This window comes from Danio rerio, chromosome 14 (assembly GCF_052040795.2).
Source record: "Danio rerio strain M-AB ecotype USA chromosome 14, GRCz13ab, whole genome shotgun sequence".
Classification (NCBI taxonomy): Eukaryota; Metazoa; Chordata; class Actinopteri; order Cypriniformes; family Danionidae; genus Danio; species Danio rerio.
In genome coordinates this window covers 5,433,740-5,452,258 of record NC_141034.1, presented here as the reverse complement: position 1 = coordinate 5,452,258, position 18,519 = coordinate 5,433,740, and the positions used below count along the sequence as shown (strand labels likewise).

The 18,519-nt window shown below is 38.5% G+C and overlaps 1 long non-coding RNA gene and 1 other non-coding gene across 2 annotated transcripts; both read right to left on the bottom strand.

Moving 5' to 3' along the window:
- Positions 1–2,135: 2,135 nt before the first annotated feature.
- LOC147833837 (uncharacterized) lies at positions 2,136–11,209 on the bottom strand. Its single transcript, XR_015507146.1, has 3 exons — positions 11,181–11,209; positions 9,918–11,048; positions 2,136–2,550 (listed from the first exon to the last, which is right to left on the bottom strand). It is a non-coding gene; the product is annotated as an uncharacterized LOC147833837 (long non-coding RNA).
- trnas-cga (transfer RNA serine (anticodon CGA)) lies at positions 5,507–5,588 on the bottom strand. Its single transcript has one exon. It is a non-coding gene; the product is annotated as a tRNA-Ser (tRNA).
- Positions 11,210–18,519: the final 7,310 nt, after the last annotated feature.

Below are 18,519 nucleotides of genomic sequence, written 5' to 3'. Positions count from 1 at the left end.
AGTGATCATGTGCTGAATGTTAATCCACCATTTACATTTTTCCAAGGGTAAATAAAAGACTTCAGTGACTTCAAGTCCGCTATTAAATTAATAAAGTCAATCACTGTATAGTCGGTGGGAATGTTCGTAACATTTTAATAATATTTTGGCAAATTGAGCCAAATGAACGTCATGACTAGAAAAAAAGATTCGTTCATCTCAATAAACGAGACTCAAAGATCCGATTCAGAAAAATGATCCGAACTTCCCATCACTACTAGTTACCGTGTAAATGTACAGGTATAAACGACACTTGATATGAAGTTAGACCAAATTTTTAAAGCATTTTCTCAAAATATGAGTCAAAGTAAGATTTGTCACCAAAAATCATTCTAATAGCTGAAACAAAGAAAAAGTTATGCTCAAATTAAGACTTAAAATCATCCCAGAATGGATGAAAACATCCCAACAATACACAAGGGTTAAATTATTAGCCGTTTTAGTAAACAAACATTTAAAGGGCCATGACACCCCCCTCTTTTGGTTAAAGTCTACTTCAGATTTTTTTCAAAAGATGCATGATTAATGGACGTGGAGCTCCGCGAGCATCGGGCAGGAGTGGGCGTGGCCAGCAGGGGAGAAGGGGAGCGAATAACTGCTGTTGTCAGTTATAGCTCACAAAATGAGACACAAAGAGGAGACGCATGAGTTTATAGCTTACAAAGTTAAAATGCAAAGAAATGAACAGTGATTTAATGCCCTGCTACACTTGTTATTTGTAATTTCATATACAGACAACAACAATTTATATCATTATAAAGATGTGTGTTCATGTAAACACTATAAATGAGGACTCCTCCCTCAATCCCCGTATCCAGCAGACTCAGTGCAGCAGGTCTCCTGACCCGTCTATTTTAACCGTTAGCCCTGCTGGTAATCTGAAGGATTTAGGCAAACACAGCAGCACAGTGATGTGTCTGAATGTGAACGAACTCCTGATGAAAGACAGCGTCCGCCATTCTCTAATTCTCGTCCTGCTCTCCCGACAAAAATGCTAGCAGCACACACACAGCTTTGCTGTATGATCGGCCCTGACAAGATCGCGGGGGAAAACATGCAACAAACCCCGTGGATGATGGAAACAAATGCATATGAGCCTTCATGAACGGCTAAATACTGTGCCGTGGTTTCCGTGTCTCTCAGCTCGGGCTTGACTCTGGCAGGTCTGGCAGGTCTCATGAATAATTAAGCAGCCGGCTCTTCTCTTAGGATAAGAAAACTCCGCTATGAATAATAATGAGAAACCGACGCGTCATCATTGCACTTGCAGTTCTGCGCTACGTCGCCGATTTTGATCCCGCCCCAAAAATCATTTTAAACCCAGAAGCTGAAATTAGCTGACAAAAGCTCAAAATTATCCAGTTTTCCCCACAATTAAAGCTGACAGGTGCTAACATTGTCTTAACTGATGCTCAACACACACACATCTGTTAATACAAAAAAAAAAGTTCTCCGGGGTGTCCTGAACCTTTAAGTAGAAAATCGCTTCAGGGTGGGGTTATCAGACTGTGTTTACTTCGATTACTTTTGGCATTTCGTATCTCAAGATTTACATACATTTCTGACTTCCAGTAAACAAACAGTGTATGTTTGTGTGTTAGCACAGGTATATTTTTAGGAATATATATCCTCTGTGAATGAAACAGCCCTTTGCGTGCCCTTTCCATTATGAGGGATGCATTGAAGATTATTTATTTTGCACTTTCCAGAATTCTCTAAGAAAGGTGGCATGAATTTATGGCAATCAGAATGAGATAGCGTAAATATGCCAATAACTGAGTACTATGAGTGTTTTCAATTGAGCTAAAAGAAAGGGAACAATGAGAGCACTAGGAGAAGACAATTTAATTCATACTGTAATTTGGTTCTTAATGGGAAGCAGGACAATTTGCTCAAAAACACATTAAACTAAATCTGTTTCTTTTCCAATTTTTATATAAAAAAACAATCCTCACTGGCCGTAAATATTTGTTGAATCCGTTTTAATTACAGTGTAAAGTGAGCTACCTATAACTTTAAACAATCTGCACTGAGGTAATTCATTCATCCATTCGTTTACCTTCAGCTTAGTCTCTATTTCAGAGGTTGTGGCGGCAGAATGAACCGTTAACTATTCCAGCATATGTTTTACGCAGTGGATGCTCATCCAGCTGCAACCCAGTATTGGGAAACACCCATACACACTGACTTACAAGCACACACTCATACAATTTTCGTTTATTCGGTTCACCTACAGCACATGTCTTTAAACTGTGGGGGAAACCGGTGCACCCGTAGGAAACCCACACCAATATGGGGAGAACATGCAAACTCCGCACAGAAATGCCAACTGACCCAGCTGGGACTTGAACCAGCAACATTCTTGCTGTAAGGCAACAGTGCTAACCACTAAGCCACCGAGATGTTATTTAAATATAATCAGTTAAATAGACTTCAGCGTCCATTTGGTTGTCATATCTTAAAAAGAGACGAAAGACCTGGCAGGCTTGTGAAGAAATTCCATTGAAAATACTGGGGTAAAATTAATTTCTATATTTAACTGTTTATCGAGGAATAATGCCTTTTGTTTTACTTACTACTTCGAAAAGTAGTTTCCAGTAAATCCTGTAAAAAAGGCACAATGACGGTACAAGTTTGTTTCTAGAGGGAGCAAAATATATAATTGTACATTTAAAGGTCCCAAATTGGTCTTTAGGGTACAATTTTGTACCCAAATGGGCTAAAAGGGTACAAACGCTCAGATTTAGATTTGAAAGGTACATTTTTGTACCTTTTATTGCACATTTGGGTACAAAAATGTACCCAAAAGGACCAATTTGGCACCTTAAAGGTACAATAATATATGTTTCCCTATAGGAACAAAATCGTACCCTCAACTCATAATAAGATCAAGACACCATATAACACTAATTTAAATGTATTAATACTAAAATACATCATTTAAAAATATAGAGTTAATAAATTGATTAAATTAAATATTTTAATAATTACATTTTTTCATATTTTCAAATATATTTCAAATTCTCCAAAAATATTTATTATTTAATGTATAATTGAATGTTATTTTAATCATTAAACATGTAAATACTAAACTTTGCATAACTAATTATTTAGGACCATAAATAAGATTTAGAATAAGGACCATGCAGAGTGGCAACATCATCATTCAGGTGGTGGATTTGCTGTCTCTTTAAGAAAATGTGGCTTGTTGAGACGTTTGCAGAGTTTGTTACTGATGCAGTCGAGTATACTTTGTACGATTTTCAAAGAAAAGTCTGAAAAGTGGAGTCCACACTTTTCAGGTAAATATGTATTAATGATATATTATCAGTCTTATTTTTACACGTGAAGCATTTCCCCGCTTTAAAACCGCGAAAAAGTGCACGTGTACATTACGTTTGGCGTACGTTACGTTGGCCTGCAGGATGGAGTTGGCTAAGATGTCTACAGCTTATTAAAGAAGTTCATACAGTATGGTATTAAAATCACTGAAGAGGAGAGGGACATATAGAAGGTGAGTAACTATATGCTGTTATTTTTTAGCGTTTTCTCTGTGTAGAAACGCCCTTTACCGCCTCGTTTACTTAATGAGTTTGCGACTCATATCTTACGTTACTGCTTTATTAATAGGTGTTGCCATTGTCAACGGCAATTTTGTACCTTTTATTCTGAGAGTGCATAGTATAACAACTACACTCCTACAGTACATGGGCTATAAAACCTGTTCTGAAATCATGAACAGTTCCTAGACTGTAATTACCATTAGCTGTAGTGAGACCAAAAATTCCCTCAAGTGCTCCAGGCGAATGAGTATCTGACCTGCGGATTGCAGTGCCTGAAACTTCATAAATATAAATACTTGTTAATGCTCCTGGTGACTGTGGTGCAGGATGAATGTTTCTCTTGTTTTCTCACCTTTAGACCCTGAGAGAGAGCTGTCTGTCTCCATTCTCTGTCTCACGGGGAGGAAAAATAAGGCCCTTGACTTTCAGCCTGTTCTATATTTAGCCTCCGTGCCGAAGCCCTCATCTTTAAACTCTCTTCAGACTTCTTGAATCATGCTGTGCACTCAATGCCATTCCTTCAGGATCCGATCTCTCAGCCAGCGCTGAACCAGATCACCTTTATTAAAGAGATGAAAATTCTGTCATTGTTTGCTCAGCTTTTATTGTTCTAAGCCTGTTTGTTTCTTTCGTCTGTTGAACGCAAAAGAAACTGGTAACCATTTACTTCTGTTTTTTTTTTTATTATTATTATCAAAAGTGAATAGTTACAGGTTCCATCATTTATTTTTTTTTTTATTTATTTTAATATTTTATTGTCTTCATAGTTAACGCTATAGACAAATTCCGGCTTGACATTTAAAAAATATATTTTGCGTCGATATAAATATTAAAGATCACCGAGAAAAAACCCCAAAAAAAACCCACAAAAACATGTTACATGGCCCCATAAATGTCCAACTTAAATTTAACCGAATCGTAAAAAAAACTGCTCATTTTATTTTTATAAAACATGCTATTATTATTTTTGTTTGAGTAAAAACAATAGCGACATTTAAGAATCCATATTTATTTTATGTGTTAATTAATTTGACTTGTTTAATGGTGCATAGGCTATAATTTAACTCATACAGTAGGCCTACCTTGGACAGCTACAAGCCGTCAAACACAGAGCTGCATGCAATAAACTCACACTCAGTCAGGTGAATTAAAGGTCTCATAGGATGTCAATCAAATTAATCAAGCTCTAGCCACGAATAAAATAATAGGCTATTTTATTATTTTAAGATTTTAGACAGCGGGTTAGTAATTTTTAATACACATCGTTATCTAAGTCAATAAAATAAGTTGTAGGTTTCTAGGTGACCATCAACACTTCTGTTACTATTATATAAGTTTTATTTATAGAGAAAAATTACTAAGCACTGCAGTGTTTGGGTGTTCTGTGTTTGCCTGAGATAATTAGTCTACCGAAATGTGTATATTCAATACAAGCTGAAGCTAAACTGTCAGTTCTTATCAGATAAAAAATGCACAAAAATTATTTAAATGTAAAGCCGGGAAAAAAAAAGCAATTCACAAGCACGTATTGAACTGAGTATGTCGTACCGAACGGTTCAATATTATATTGAGAATTGTGGCATCATTGGGAAACACTACAATGCTAAGAAAAAGCTAGAAAACAAATGAATGTGTGATTATAAAACCAACTTTACCTCAATCGTCAGTTTTCACTTATGGAAAATTCTCGTCATAAGCAGCCTTTGAATATTTATCAGAAGTATCCAGGAAATGAAACAGTTGTACTTTGATGACGTCCTACCTTTGAATCCATTAGAGAGGAGCTGTTCTCATCTTTTGGACGCAGCCGCGATCAAGCTCTATGAATCCGACAGGAAAACCACTCCCTCTACTTTGACGCGCATGCGTATTGATTAATATTGAAACGCAAGTAAACGAACGACCGCTGTGAGCAGGATTCGAACCTGCGCGGGGAAACCCCATTGGATTTCGAGTCCAACGCCTTAACCTCTCGGCCATCACAGCTGATAGACGCATCGCTGCATGTATATGGCCTGATTCCCAGAGACCATCAATATTTAATGCTGTACGGCACGAAACAGCTAAGGATTCCTGACTGCGGACATTATAGCCAATGGATCAGGTATTAAAGCACAAAGACACCAAAAACACTTAAAGGTTCAGACAAAACTATTTTACTGCACAAAGCCACTTACAGCAGCACCTTTTATTAGAAAAGGAACCTAATACAGGCTACAATATTAGGCTATTATTAATCCTTAAAAAGAGCTGATGCAAAAATAACTACATAAACACAGTAGGTAATAATAGTTGAAACATGTTCATTTAATCAACTCCGAAAGAAAGAAAGAAATTTACCTCTTATCACCCGGGGTTAGTTTCAATTTTGTAATGTTCCCAGTGTTTGGCAAGCAGTTGAAATATTCATATTACATCTATAAAATGTTGTTGGCCTGTCTGTTTTGATGCCAGGCTATTAACTTGTTTGTTAATTAGTTAGTATTTTCTATTACGTACTTGTAGTTGTTCATTAGTGCTATGTGATACTCCGATAAAAGGTAAAAAAAAATAAAAAATAGCTAAATCCAGTCCGGAACTACTTTTTTTATAAGAAATGTTATTATATTTAGAAATGTGTTGAATAATTGTCCTCTCCGTTAAACAGAAAACAGGGAAAGAAATAAACGGGGGGGCTAATAGTTCTGACTTCAAATGTAGATTTATATATATATCTAATTGGCTATGGTGCTCCTCTCAGCCCCCCCAATATATGTACACAATACATATAGAGTGATTATAAGAAAATTTCTGGTGCAAATGTGTAAAGTGTAAGTGTCGAGTGTTAGAGAGATGAAAGACCAGGTGGTTTGTCAAGCCCACTCACTTGTGTGAGGCACACTCAGAAATGCACAATGTTTTAAGGTTGTCATGTGGTGTGGTGGGGTGTAGAAAAGAGAGGGTGCTGGTTTTGTTTTGGTTCAGGTGATTGATATTCTAAGTGGTTTCTTGTTTAAAATAAAAGTTTCGAAAGGTTTTTTTTTAATTTTTTTTGAAACTGTACTTTCTTCAAGCAAAGAAAAATCAAGACAATGGCATTTTCCCTCTCTATAATAAAAAAAATTGCACAAATATTTTTAACAATCACCATGCATGTTTAAGCAGCTACAAGTAATTCACTGATTTAGCTAAAATTCATTCAAAAAAACAAACAAAAAGCGCTCAGGGGTAACTCAAATATTTGGTCTGTCTGCCTTCATCAGGGTAGATCATCAAGTTACCCTGATGAAGGCAGATCCTTGCTGAAACGTGTAGGTTTTTTAAGATTTAGCCATGTGAATAAAAGCTTTTTAAATTTTCCACATTTTTTGAGGGCCTTGGACTGATTCCTGTTGTTAGCTAAAATTCATCTTTAATTTAACTACAAGGTCCGAGGGTGAGTAAATTAAATGCGGATTTTCATTTCTGATCATTTTAATTGCTTTACCATTAAATAAAAGGAAAATCTTGTAACGTTTTCTTTAAAACTTCCAACTTCCCATTGGCTTAAGAAAGCAATAGGCATACAGCATGTTTGCCCTGGTGTACGTAAATATTACAATTTTCATTTTTCGTCTTTATTTTTTGGTCAGTTCTACTTTTAACAGTTTGTGGTCTTCATCAGCGGATGGCTGAAAGTCGTCCTTTAAGCAAGGCAACTGCTTTAACGTCATTCGAGATCTTTATAGTTTCTTCCCGCCATCACTGTTAAATCATTATTCATTTCCAGCAGCAGGAAATTAGAAAGCGTAACACATTTCTATCTCGACCAGTGCATTTCCCTTCCTCAAGCACAAATCCGAGGCTTTACGCTTTCATTAGGATGAAATAAATAACAGATCGTAAAATATTTGTTGCTCAAACTGACATTGGGTTTATTTCATTAGACCACAACCACGCCATTGATCAAATAAGAGCGTTAATGGCAGTGTGTAAGTGTGTGTCTGTCATATATCTTCATTTTGGCTTCCCTTTTGAGTGTGTAGCTGGAGACACATGAAAAAAGAGCAATTTATGTTTTACCTCAAGGCTCTTTCCCCCGGGCTGATGCTTTCATCTCAAAGAGACAAAAAAATACTGTGTCATTGTGCTTGTAGGAAAACAGTATCCTGTGACCTCCAACTGAAGACCCTCAGCATGCACAATAACCACACTTCAGGCTTTTTTTTGTATAGCTAGACACTATATTGAAGCATATCTGAATGAAAATATAATTATAACATTGTTGTGTGGTTAACTTAACAGTATAAACATTCATTATCAGTGCTGGGTAAGTTTCTTTAAAAAAAAAGCAATAGATAACAAATTACTGATTAAAAATGTAATCTGGTTGGTGCCAATAGCTTAGTGGTTAGTGCGTCGACATTTAGCACTGAGGTGCTTGCAGCGACCCGAGTTCGATTCCCGTCTCAAGGTTATTTGCTGATCTTTCCCTTATCTTTGCTCCCCATACTTTCCTGTCTCTACGGGCCCTATCATACACCCGGCGCAAGGCGTGACGCTGTAGCCTTTTGGTAGTTTCAGCTTGGCGCAAGAGTCGTTTTGAGGCGTTGCGCTACGCTGTTTAAAAAGCAAATGCATTAGCGCTCATTTGTGCGCCCATAGGCGTTCTGGTCTAAAAAGGAAGGCGTTCTGAGGCGGACCGCTGGCGCGTTGATATTTTGAGAAACTATAATAGATTTTTCATTAGACCAAAACAAACCCGGTCTAAACTCCGGCGGAGAGTTGCGCCTTGCTCACGCACTGCTTAATACACACAAGAGAGCAATAGACAAATATCTTTACATATGAAAAAATTTAAATATTAAGGATATATATAGGATATAATAAGGATATATATATAGGATATAAATATAAAGGATTAAAATATTACAAAAGATTATTTTCTAGCCTACATAAATATGAAAAACCACAGCTTTTTTGTCTTCTTCATCTCGGGAGGCTTTTTTCAGTTCATTCATAACAATTTGCTTTTGTATAATGTTATTATTATTAGCAGTATTATTTATTATATCCATATTTATATTTGTTTTATTAAAAACAAGCTTAGATTTGCCCACCTGTCATGTTTTAGACCATATGGGGCACTGCATGTGTTTTAGGATATAACTCAGGTTTTTGAGCACATTTTGCTATTATTATTCATTTATTCGTTTGCTGGAAATTATGACTGAATTTAGAAATAGTTTTGAAACGAATATTTGCGCTTAACAAACAAAAGTATTTATTTATAGACTAATTGATGTCTGTGCGTAAAGGTTTCCCTATCCAAGAGCGAAAGTGAAAGTAGTTCCATTATCTCTCATTCTCACGCAGTAGATGCTCTGTTTAACTGTTTTCTGTTAAAAAAAACTGTTAACTGTTTGCTTGTGAAATGCTCATTTGGCGCGACGCAGCTGGCTCTTAAAGGGAATGGGAGATGAGACTGTAATTGGTTTATTCTTAAAACACACCTATAACTCATTAAGAAAATAAACTCAACCCTTTTAGACCATGCGCCACGGCGGAAGGCAGATTTCCCGTCCTTAAATTAGCAAAAACGCGTCCTGACGCGCACTGAAAGCATTTACGCCCTGCGTTTTGCGCATGGACCCTCAAAATAGAGCCCAACATCTTCACTGTCCTATCAATAAAAGTGAAAACTCCTAAAAAAATAAATATAAAAAAAGTAATCTGATTACATTGCTTATTACTTCATGTTAAAAGTAATCAGATTACTAATTACTTTACTTCAAAGTTACTTTTAAAACATAAAATTCATCATTCATTCATTTTATTTTCGGCATAGTCCCTTTATTAATCTGGGGTCGCCACAGAGGAATGAACCGCCAACTTATCCAGCATATGTTTTACGCAGATGATTGCCTTCCAGCTGCAACCCATCTGTGGGAATCATCCATACACACTCATTCACACTCATACACTACGGACCTAATTCACCTGTACCGCATGTTTTAAGACCTGTGGGGGAAACCAGAGCACCCGGAGAAAACCCACGCATACGCAGGGAGAACATGCAAAGAAACACCAACTGGCCCAGCCGAGACTCAAACCAGCGACCTTCTTGCTGTGAGGCAACAGCACTTCCTACTGCGCCACCACATCTCTCTAAAACATAAAATATACATATTAAAATACAGAATAAACTGCAGCACTTTCACCAATTTATTATTTATTGAAAAACATCACATTGGCTTGATCACAGCAGCTTGACATATAGCTAAAAAAGTGAAGTGTGAAAAAATAAGGGAGAAGCCAAAAAAAACTAAAGAGCAAATGATTGCTTCAGCAACCTACATGTAGCAAGTACGATTGATTTGTCGCGATAGCGTATTTTTCAATGTGGGCCAATTGGTCAGAAGAGAAAGAACGGCTACTGGAGAGAGAAAAGCAGCACAGCAGGTGAGTGAATAATCAGACACAGTCAGTTTTTTCCTTCAATATAGTTTATATAATTAGAAATATGTTATGAGTTTGTGAATTTCTGTCCAATAAGCATAAGTATTTATGTATATATAGGTTCGATTATAAATTATAATAATGAAAAGTAAATAGTTTTCTCTTTTTTTCTTTACACAGATGAACGTGAAGTCAATATACAGTTAAAACAAAGTTGTGATCAAGACAGTTGAGAAATTTCAAACACTTGTACAAAATAAAAATAAAAATCTTAGAAAGCTACAACACTGTGTTACCCTTTGTATAAAACAAAGTAAAGAAGGCAATAAATTTGTGATAAAAAATACTCTGTACTCTGAAAATAAAGAAATAAATCAATAATAAATATACCAACTCTACTCAAATGCAGGCTATAATTCAATATTCACACTTTTAACTCAATAAATCATTAATGTGCTCAAATAAATCACCTCTCTGTTCAAAGAATCAATACACGGTTCAAATGAATCACCTCCCTGTTCAAAAGATCGTTACTCTGTTCAAATGAATCGTTCGCTACCCAAAAGATTCGGTTTGCTGTCCAAAAGATTTGTTTCGCTTTTAGATGATTCGTTCCACCGTTTGCCGTTCACAGTTCAATACCAAGGATTTCGTGAAAGAGAACTGTTGATTCTCTTAGCTCAGTTCCAGTAAAGGTTTTCCGTTGAGGATTTTAGGAAAAGTAAGAAGGAAAACCGGAAGGTCGCGATGAGTCCGAGTCTCGTTTCTCCAAACAATCAAAAGAACTCTCCTACCAGTCCGGTGGCACAAACACACAGTCTAACAGGAGAGTCGGTTCCGTGGGTGGCTCGCCGTAAGTTTCTCCTCGAGTCCAACGTGAATTAGGGACTCATCACAGATGCTTCGACACACACAAAAAACCCAGCCAAGGAAATCACTCAAAATCAAAGCGAAAACCCAGGAAAACTCCAGGTGGCACTCGTGTGCAGATTTCACTCTCATATACAAATGACGCTTTTTCTCTCAATCCTTAATCAAAAATATATTACATAAATCATTGCAGCATCTTATTAACGGTAAAATTGCACAGTTAATACGAATTTAGAACATTAAAAGATATAAATCTAATAGTTTTCTACTGATAATACAATAACAACTTACTTCTCTCACTCCCTTGCAAACACTGAATCACCATAGCAACAGTAAACACAAACTAACAGACAAGCGAGATTTGTTATTGTTTGGAAAGCTGATCTGCTGCTAAAGTGTAAGGCACGATGATGTCATTCTAAAGCACTACTCCCTTGAATGCTGTATAATACTCTTTTATAAATTATTTATATAAATAAATAATTTTAATGTATATTATTTAATCGAGTATTCTGCCAGTGTTTTTTTCTCATATTTATAAGGGTATTTCTATTTTTTCTATTGCTGTGTACTAACAACTAGTAACCTGGGTTATCCGGGTTACATTCTCCCCGCCTGGAATCTATGCAGGTCCCTCTGCATCTTTTAGGCTGCGTAACGGCAGCAGAAGGGAACATTTTCTGCATTAAAAGAGAGGCTTCTCTGGGGCAATCAGACTCCTCTAAAGATGCAGTGACTGCTGTACTGAGACCTTGTAGTAAGGATTGTATAACCAGAGAAAGAGGATTCCCTAATTGAGAGTACTGTAGCCTTTGTGGTGGCTCACGGCGTCTTTGCGAACGTCTCAATGTATTTCTTTCAACCTGGTCAATCACTGCCTGGCCACTGTGAATATTTCTCTGATCAGTTTCATCATCTATTTCACTCAATATTTCCAGTTCATCTCTCTGTTCCAATAGTTCTTGATCATTTACTACAGGTACGTTTCTCAACATATCTGGTCTAACAGAATCCATTACAGGTGTGTTTCCTCTTTCAGGTTCACTCATTGGACAGTTTTCATCTTCAGGTAAGTAAGCTAAGTTCTCTTGTGGTATCTCTATTGCAGGACAGTCATTGATTTTACTTTTCACGACTCTTGTTTTACTAGAAAGTTCTGCAATCGGCCTGTCTCTTGAAGGCTCAACATGTCTTGGATTGAAGAGGATTCTGCTCTCTACTTTTGGTAAGTGTCTACGTGAGTAGTGATCCATTGAATCATCCTCAGAGTCAGAACTCTCAGTAATAGTATCAGGTTCTCTTGCACTAGTGTTTGCTCGAGTTCTAGGTCTGCGGGGTGGTTTAGGTTTTACTGGCTCAGGCATGCTTTCTTGTAAGAATCCACAGGGCAGCAGCAAGTCTCGATGCAGTGTGCGAAGTGGGCCATCGCTGCCTTCTGGACTAACAGTATAAACAGGTAAGTCTCCCGCCTTCTTTAACACAACATAGATTTCTTTCTCCCACTTATCAGCCAATTTATGCTTTCCTCTTAGCTTGACATTCCGTACTAGAACACGATCTCCAACCTCAAGGAATGAGGTGACTACTCGCTCATCAAATCGTTTCTTGTTCCTTCTTGCTAATTTTGAGGCATTCTCAGTAGCTATTCTATAGCTTTCCTCTAAGCGATCTTTCAGATTTCTCACATAAATGGAATGAGATGGGGATGACCCAGTAGCAGGTAAACCAAATGCTATGTCTACTGGCAGCCGAGGCTGTCTCCCAAACATCAGCTCGTAAGGTGAGAATCCTGTTGTGTCATTACGAGTGCAATTGTAAGCATGGACTAATGGTTTAACAAAGTCTTTCCAATAGGTCTTTTGTTTGTCCTCCAGGGTCCCTAACATTTGGAGCAATGTTCTGTTGAAACGTTCTACAGGGTTGCCTCTGGGATGGTAAGGCGTAGTTCTTACTTTTTGTATTCCTGCTATGCCACACAGTTCTTTGATTATTCTTGACTCAAAGTCGGGCCCCTGATCACTCAGAATTCTTTCAGGAAACCCGTAATGGATGAAAAAGTTGTCCCATAAGCATTTGGCCACAGTTTCAGCTTTCTGGTTTCTAGTGGGCACTGCAACAGCATACTTGGTGAAATGATCAGTAATTACAAGGATGTCTTTAGTGTTGCTTCGATCAGGCTCTAGTGACAAGTAGTCTATACAGACTAGTTCAAGGGGTCTGCTGGTTGTGATATTCACCAGGGGTGCAGCCCGCTCAGGAGGGGTCTTTCGTTTTACACATCGCTCACAGGTTTTTACTTTCTCTTCCACAGTTATTGCCATTTTTGGCCAGTAAAAACGGGCTCTAGCCAGGTCCAAAGTCCTTTCAATTCCGAGATGCCCCATGTCATTGTGCAGATTTTTTAATACATTTCCTCTGAGCTTTTTGGGCAAGGCCAACTGATACAATACGCCTCTTGGGTCCTGTCTCTTTCTAAATAAGATTCCATTCTTGAACTCAAAGCGGTCCCACTCTCTTAGCCACAAAGCTACTTCTGCAGGCTCTACTTTCCCATGAGGTTTCTTTCCAGAATCAAGGTGCCTAATTACTTTTTCAAGCACTGGATCAGTTCTTTGACATTCTTTTAACTCTTCCTCTGACATTTGGGGAAGTACTGGAAGGCCTCCTGCCTCCTGCTGGAATTCTTGGGGTACTGCATCAACACTTTGGGACAGTGATTCTACCACAGTAAGTTGAGAATACGGTAGGTTAGAATCACCACAGCTCTGATATACTTGGTGTCGTTCACAGAGGGCTTTTACTGCATCGGGCAAGATAACTTGTTCTGTCTCAGCTAAGTGATGGAGAGTGAATTGTTTGATTCTTTCACGTTCTTTCTGAGAGGCGAAATCATCAATCTGTTCATCATGGGGCCGTCTTGAGAGTCCATCTGCATCTAGATTTCTTTTGCCTGCACGATACTGGATCTTAAAATTGAATGTTGACAGGCTGGACAGCCATCTGTAACTGGTTGCATCGAGTTTTGCAGATGTTAATATGTAGGTGAGTGGGTTGCTGTCTGTAATCACAGTGAACTCTCCTCCATACAGATAGTCACTGAATTTGGCTGTGACTGCCCACTTGAGTGCAAGGAATTCTAATTTGTGAGCGGGGTACTTTGCTTCACTTTTAGTTAGTCCCCTACTTGCAAAAGCAATCACCCTCATTCGACCTTCCTGCTCTTGATAAAGAGCTGCTCCAAGTCCAACAGTGCTGGCATCAGTGGTCAACACATAGGGGAGTCTAGGATCTGCGTATCCGAGGACTGGAGCAGAGGTCAGCTTCTCTATGATTGTATTAAATGCCCCCTGACAATCCTGGTTCCATCGCTCTCCAAACTGTTCTTTAGGATCCAGGTAAGGTGTACTTTTTGGGGGGTTTCGTTTCTGATTTTTCTGCAGTGGGGGATATCCAATAGTAAGGTCGTTAAGGGGTCTTGTGATTTTTGAGAAGTCTTGAACGAACCTTCTGTAGTATCCTGCAAATCCAAGAAAAGATTTCAGTTCTTTAAGGTTTTTAGGTCTTGGCCAGGTTTTGAGAGCTTCAATTTTGGTTGGATCTGTTTCAACACCATTCTGAGAGACTATGTGGCCTAAGTACTGGACTGATGTTTGGAAAAACTTGCACTTCTTGGGAGAAAGCTTTAATCCGTATTCTTTTAGTCGTGTCAGGACTTGCAAGAGTTTGGCTTTGTGCTCTTCTAATGTCTTGGAAAAGACAATAAGGTCGTCTATGAAAACTAGGACGTCTTTTCTGTTAAGATCACCCATGCATCGCTCCATCAGCCTCTGAAATGTACTTGGTGCATTAGTGACTCCTTGAGGCATTCTGTTGAACTCATAGAATCCTAAAGGACAGACGAATGCAGTCTTTGATTTATCAGCCTCTTCCATCTCAATTTGATAAAAGCCTGATTTTAAGTCGAGAACTGAAAACCATTTGGAGCCAGATAGAACAGAAAAGGCTTCCTCCAAATTAGGCAGGGCATATGCATCTTTTACAGTTTGCGAGTTTAACTTTCGGAAGTCAATGCAGAGGCGTACATCATTGTTTTTCTTTCTTACTACTACAATTGGAGAAGCAAAAGAGGATTCAGATTCTCTGATGATGTTTGCATCAAGTAGTTCTTTAAGATGCCGTCTTACAGCATCGACATCCTGGGGATGGATAGGCCGAGCACGCTGCTTGAATGGGGTGCTGTCACTGAGATGGATATGGTGTTTTACTTTGTTTGTGTGGCCATAATCTAAGTCATGAAGTGCAAATACATCTTGCATGGAGTTCACAAGATCAGTTATCTTTTCCTTCCAATCATTTGATAAAGGAGAGTCACCGAAGTCAGGGATGATTCTATTTTGCGCAGGACTTGTAACTTTGCTCACAGCATTTACTGGTTGTCTTCCCTCAATCACACTTTGTACAGCATGTACTTCGGCCAATACTGCTTTTGGAGGAATAGTTAAATCAATTTGTGTCTCATTTCTTAGCACTACTGGTATTTGGACATTGCGTTTTGCAGGTAGAGAATGCAAACTGCTTGCCACAAGTAATCCACCAGGCAAAGATGACGATACTGAGGGTTCAATTGTTACACAGGTCTCTGAGAGTGGCCCAATAACTTTGACACATCCATTAAGAACTACAGTGCTTCCAGCTGCTATCACTTCAGGCATGTCTCCTTTTATTTTCACTTGGCCCAGGACATTCACACTAGCCTGCTGCATTCTTGCTTCTAGAACTTTTATCACAGCTTGATACCCTTGATAATGTGACATAACTCTGGGCTTGACTGTTTGAGCATGACCAGCATATAAGACATCTAGGGTGTTAGTGCCAATAAGGATTTGGGGTGTTTGTGTCAGGTCTGGGACAACTAGGGCCAATGTTGGAACTTCGGCCTCAGATCCTAAAAACTCTTGTGGAAACTTTAGAGTCAGTTCAACATATCCAAGGTAAGGAACAGCTTGGCCATTTGCCCCTTCAACCTCCAACAGATGATTCAACGGCTGCATAGGATGCCGTGACAGGTAGCGGTTGTAGAAAGACATCGGGACTGTTGTGACTTGAGACCCTGTGTCTAGCAAGCAATTCACTTCCTTTTCTTCAATTTTGACTCTAGCAGTGCACTTCATTCCCACTAGTCCGGCTGGTAACTTTAAGGAGTTCCTGGTATCTGTATGCTTATTAAGTGCCTGTTGATTATTTGGGCTTTGTTTTCTCTTAGTCCCCATCCGCCCTGCGATAGAGACTGATTTTAGTTTAAAGGCACTGTGGCTCCTCCATTTCTAAGATCCCACTCAGCTTGTTTCTCTCTTAAATTTTGTCTCTTTTCTTCAACTCTAAATGGGTTTGGTGCATTTTCACAGTAAATGGCAAGATGACCATCATCTCCACAGCGAAAGCAATACCATGGTCTGGGTCGATTGGTTTTTAATTCAGTGGTTTTTTGCCTTCCATTTCTCTCTCGACTGACACCAAAATCACTAGGATTATTACTCTGTTGAGGGGATTTCTCAAACTGCTTTCTCTGTGCTCCAGAAGTGGCAAGTTGGACTTTAAGCTCTGCTATCTGTCCTTTTAGTTGCTGAAGCTCACTTGCCTCAGTTCTCTCCCTTACTTCCTGGTCAGCTGATGTTTTGATGGCTGTGATTTGGCTTTGGAGAGCCATAATCTCCTTTTTCAAAGCATCAGCTTCAGATGTTTCAGGACACTTGGTTTTACTTTTCTGTTTAGAGACTTTCTGTTTTGGATTGTCAAATGCTGGAATATTAGTTGCATCCACTTCAAGTGAGTTATTAAAGTGAGCAGACTGTTGGTGAGTTATTGTTCTTAATTTGAGTGTGGTTGGTGAGGGTCTGCCCAAACCAAGATGCTTTCTCATTCTCTCTTCTTTTGAAGTTTTCTTCTCCTCAGCTGTTCTTAAGAGTACTGCTAACTCAGCAAAGGAGAGTGGATCAGCTTTTATTCTCTCTAGCTGCAATTCAACTATCAAGGCATTGTCCCAGCAGCCACGGCAGAACTGTTTCAGGAGATAACGGTCTCGTTCACTCTCCGCAATCCCTCCACGCCTAATAGTAGTGCACAGGAGCACATACAATCTATGAAGATAGGCAGATGATTTTTCACCAGGATCCTGCAGAGTGTTTATGAACTTTGCTAATAATTCATCTCCATCTTCCACTGAACCGTAAACAGACTCTAGTAACCTCAGACACTCTGATGCTGGAGCATTGGGGCTCACATGCTTAATGACATCTGAAGCAGGCGGTAACAGGCTGTCTAGAATTTTTTGCATTTTATTTGACTCAGAAAGGGATAACTCATTCAACAAATAGTCAACGCTTGTCCGCCATGTGTCGAAGTCAGGCTCATTACCTGGACGAGGCATCCTTCCAGAAAAGGCTTTTAAGCAGAAAGAAGCACTGTGTTGGGGCACTGTTTCACTCATCTTCACAACATGTTCCATAATTACTCTCTGAATGTCTGGGGGGTGCATAGAGGATATAGGAATTCTCACAGATACAGAATTGGCTTCTGTTAAACTATGGGGCGATGTAGTACTCATGTTCACCTTGGCTGGGTTGTTATTATCAATTTTTAGAGCAGATGGCTTGAAACTTCCAGTTCGCTGAGGGGTGTTAGTTACACTTGTCAAGACTTTTGTGCTGGATTTTAAATTTTCAAGTCCACAATCTTCTCTGTGTGATGCATCATCCAAATGTGTCACCCCATTCATTTTCATTGAATTTTGCTTAATGATATCTTGTTGGGATTCTACATTTTTATCCTCTAGTGACTTCAGTTGCTTTGCTGTGTCGCTAGATGTGGCGGTGCTGTAAGCAGTACTCAATTTGTGTATGCGGAATATAACGCTCATATCAGTAGGGCTTACAATAGCCAAAGGCAATTGACTCAACAACTGCATTATGATGAAATACAGACTGCGGATCATCAATCAGAAAGTTTTGCCGTATAGAACCAAATCTCAAAAGGTAGGATTCTACGACTTCATCGGTTTCAGTTAGGGTTAAACCACTAATAATCACTGCATTTTCTATTTTAACGTCTTCTCGTTCTATGACATCCATTGTAATGTTATATTTTCACTATATATGCGTATTTCAATAATTATTCACCTCAAAAGCTGCTGCTTTCTCGCTCCTGGCTGGCTCGCCAAGATTGTAGCAAGTACGATTGATTTGTCGCGATAGCGTATTTTTCAATGTGGGCCAATTGGTCAGAAGAGAAAGAACGGCTACTGGAGAGAGAAAAGCAGCACAGCAGGTGAGTGAATAATCAGACACAGTCAGTTTTTTCCTTCAATATAGTTTATATAATTAGAAATATGTTATGAGTTTGTGAATTTCTGTCCAATAAGCATAAGTATTTATGTATATATAGGTTCGATTATAAATTATAATAATGAAAAGTAAATAGTTTTCTCTTTTTTTCTTTACACAGATGAACGTGAAGTCAATATACAGTTAAAACAAAGTTGTGATCAAGACAGTTGAGAAATTTCAAACACTTGTACAAAATAAAAATAAAAATCTTAGAAAGCTACAACACTGTGTTACCCTTTGTATAAAAC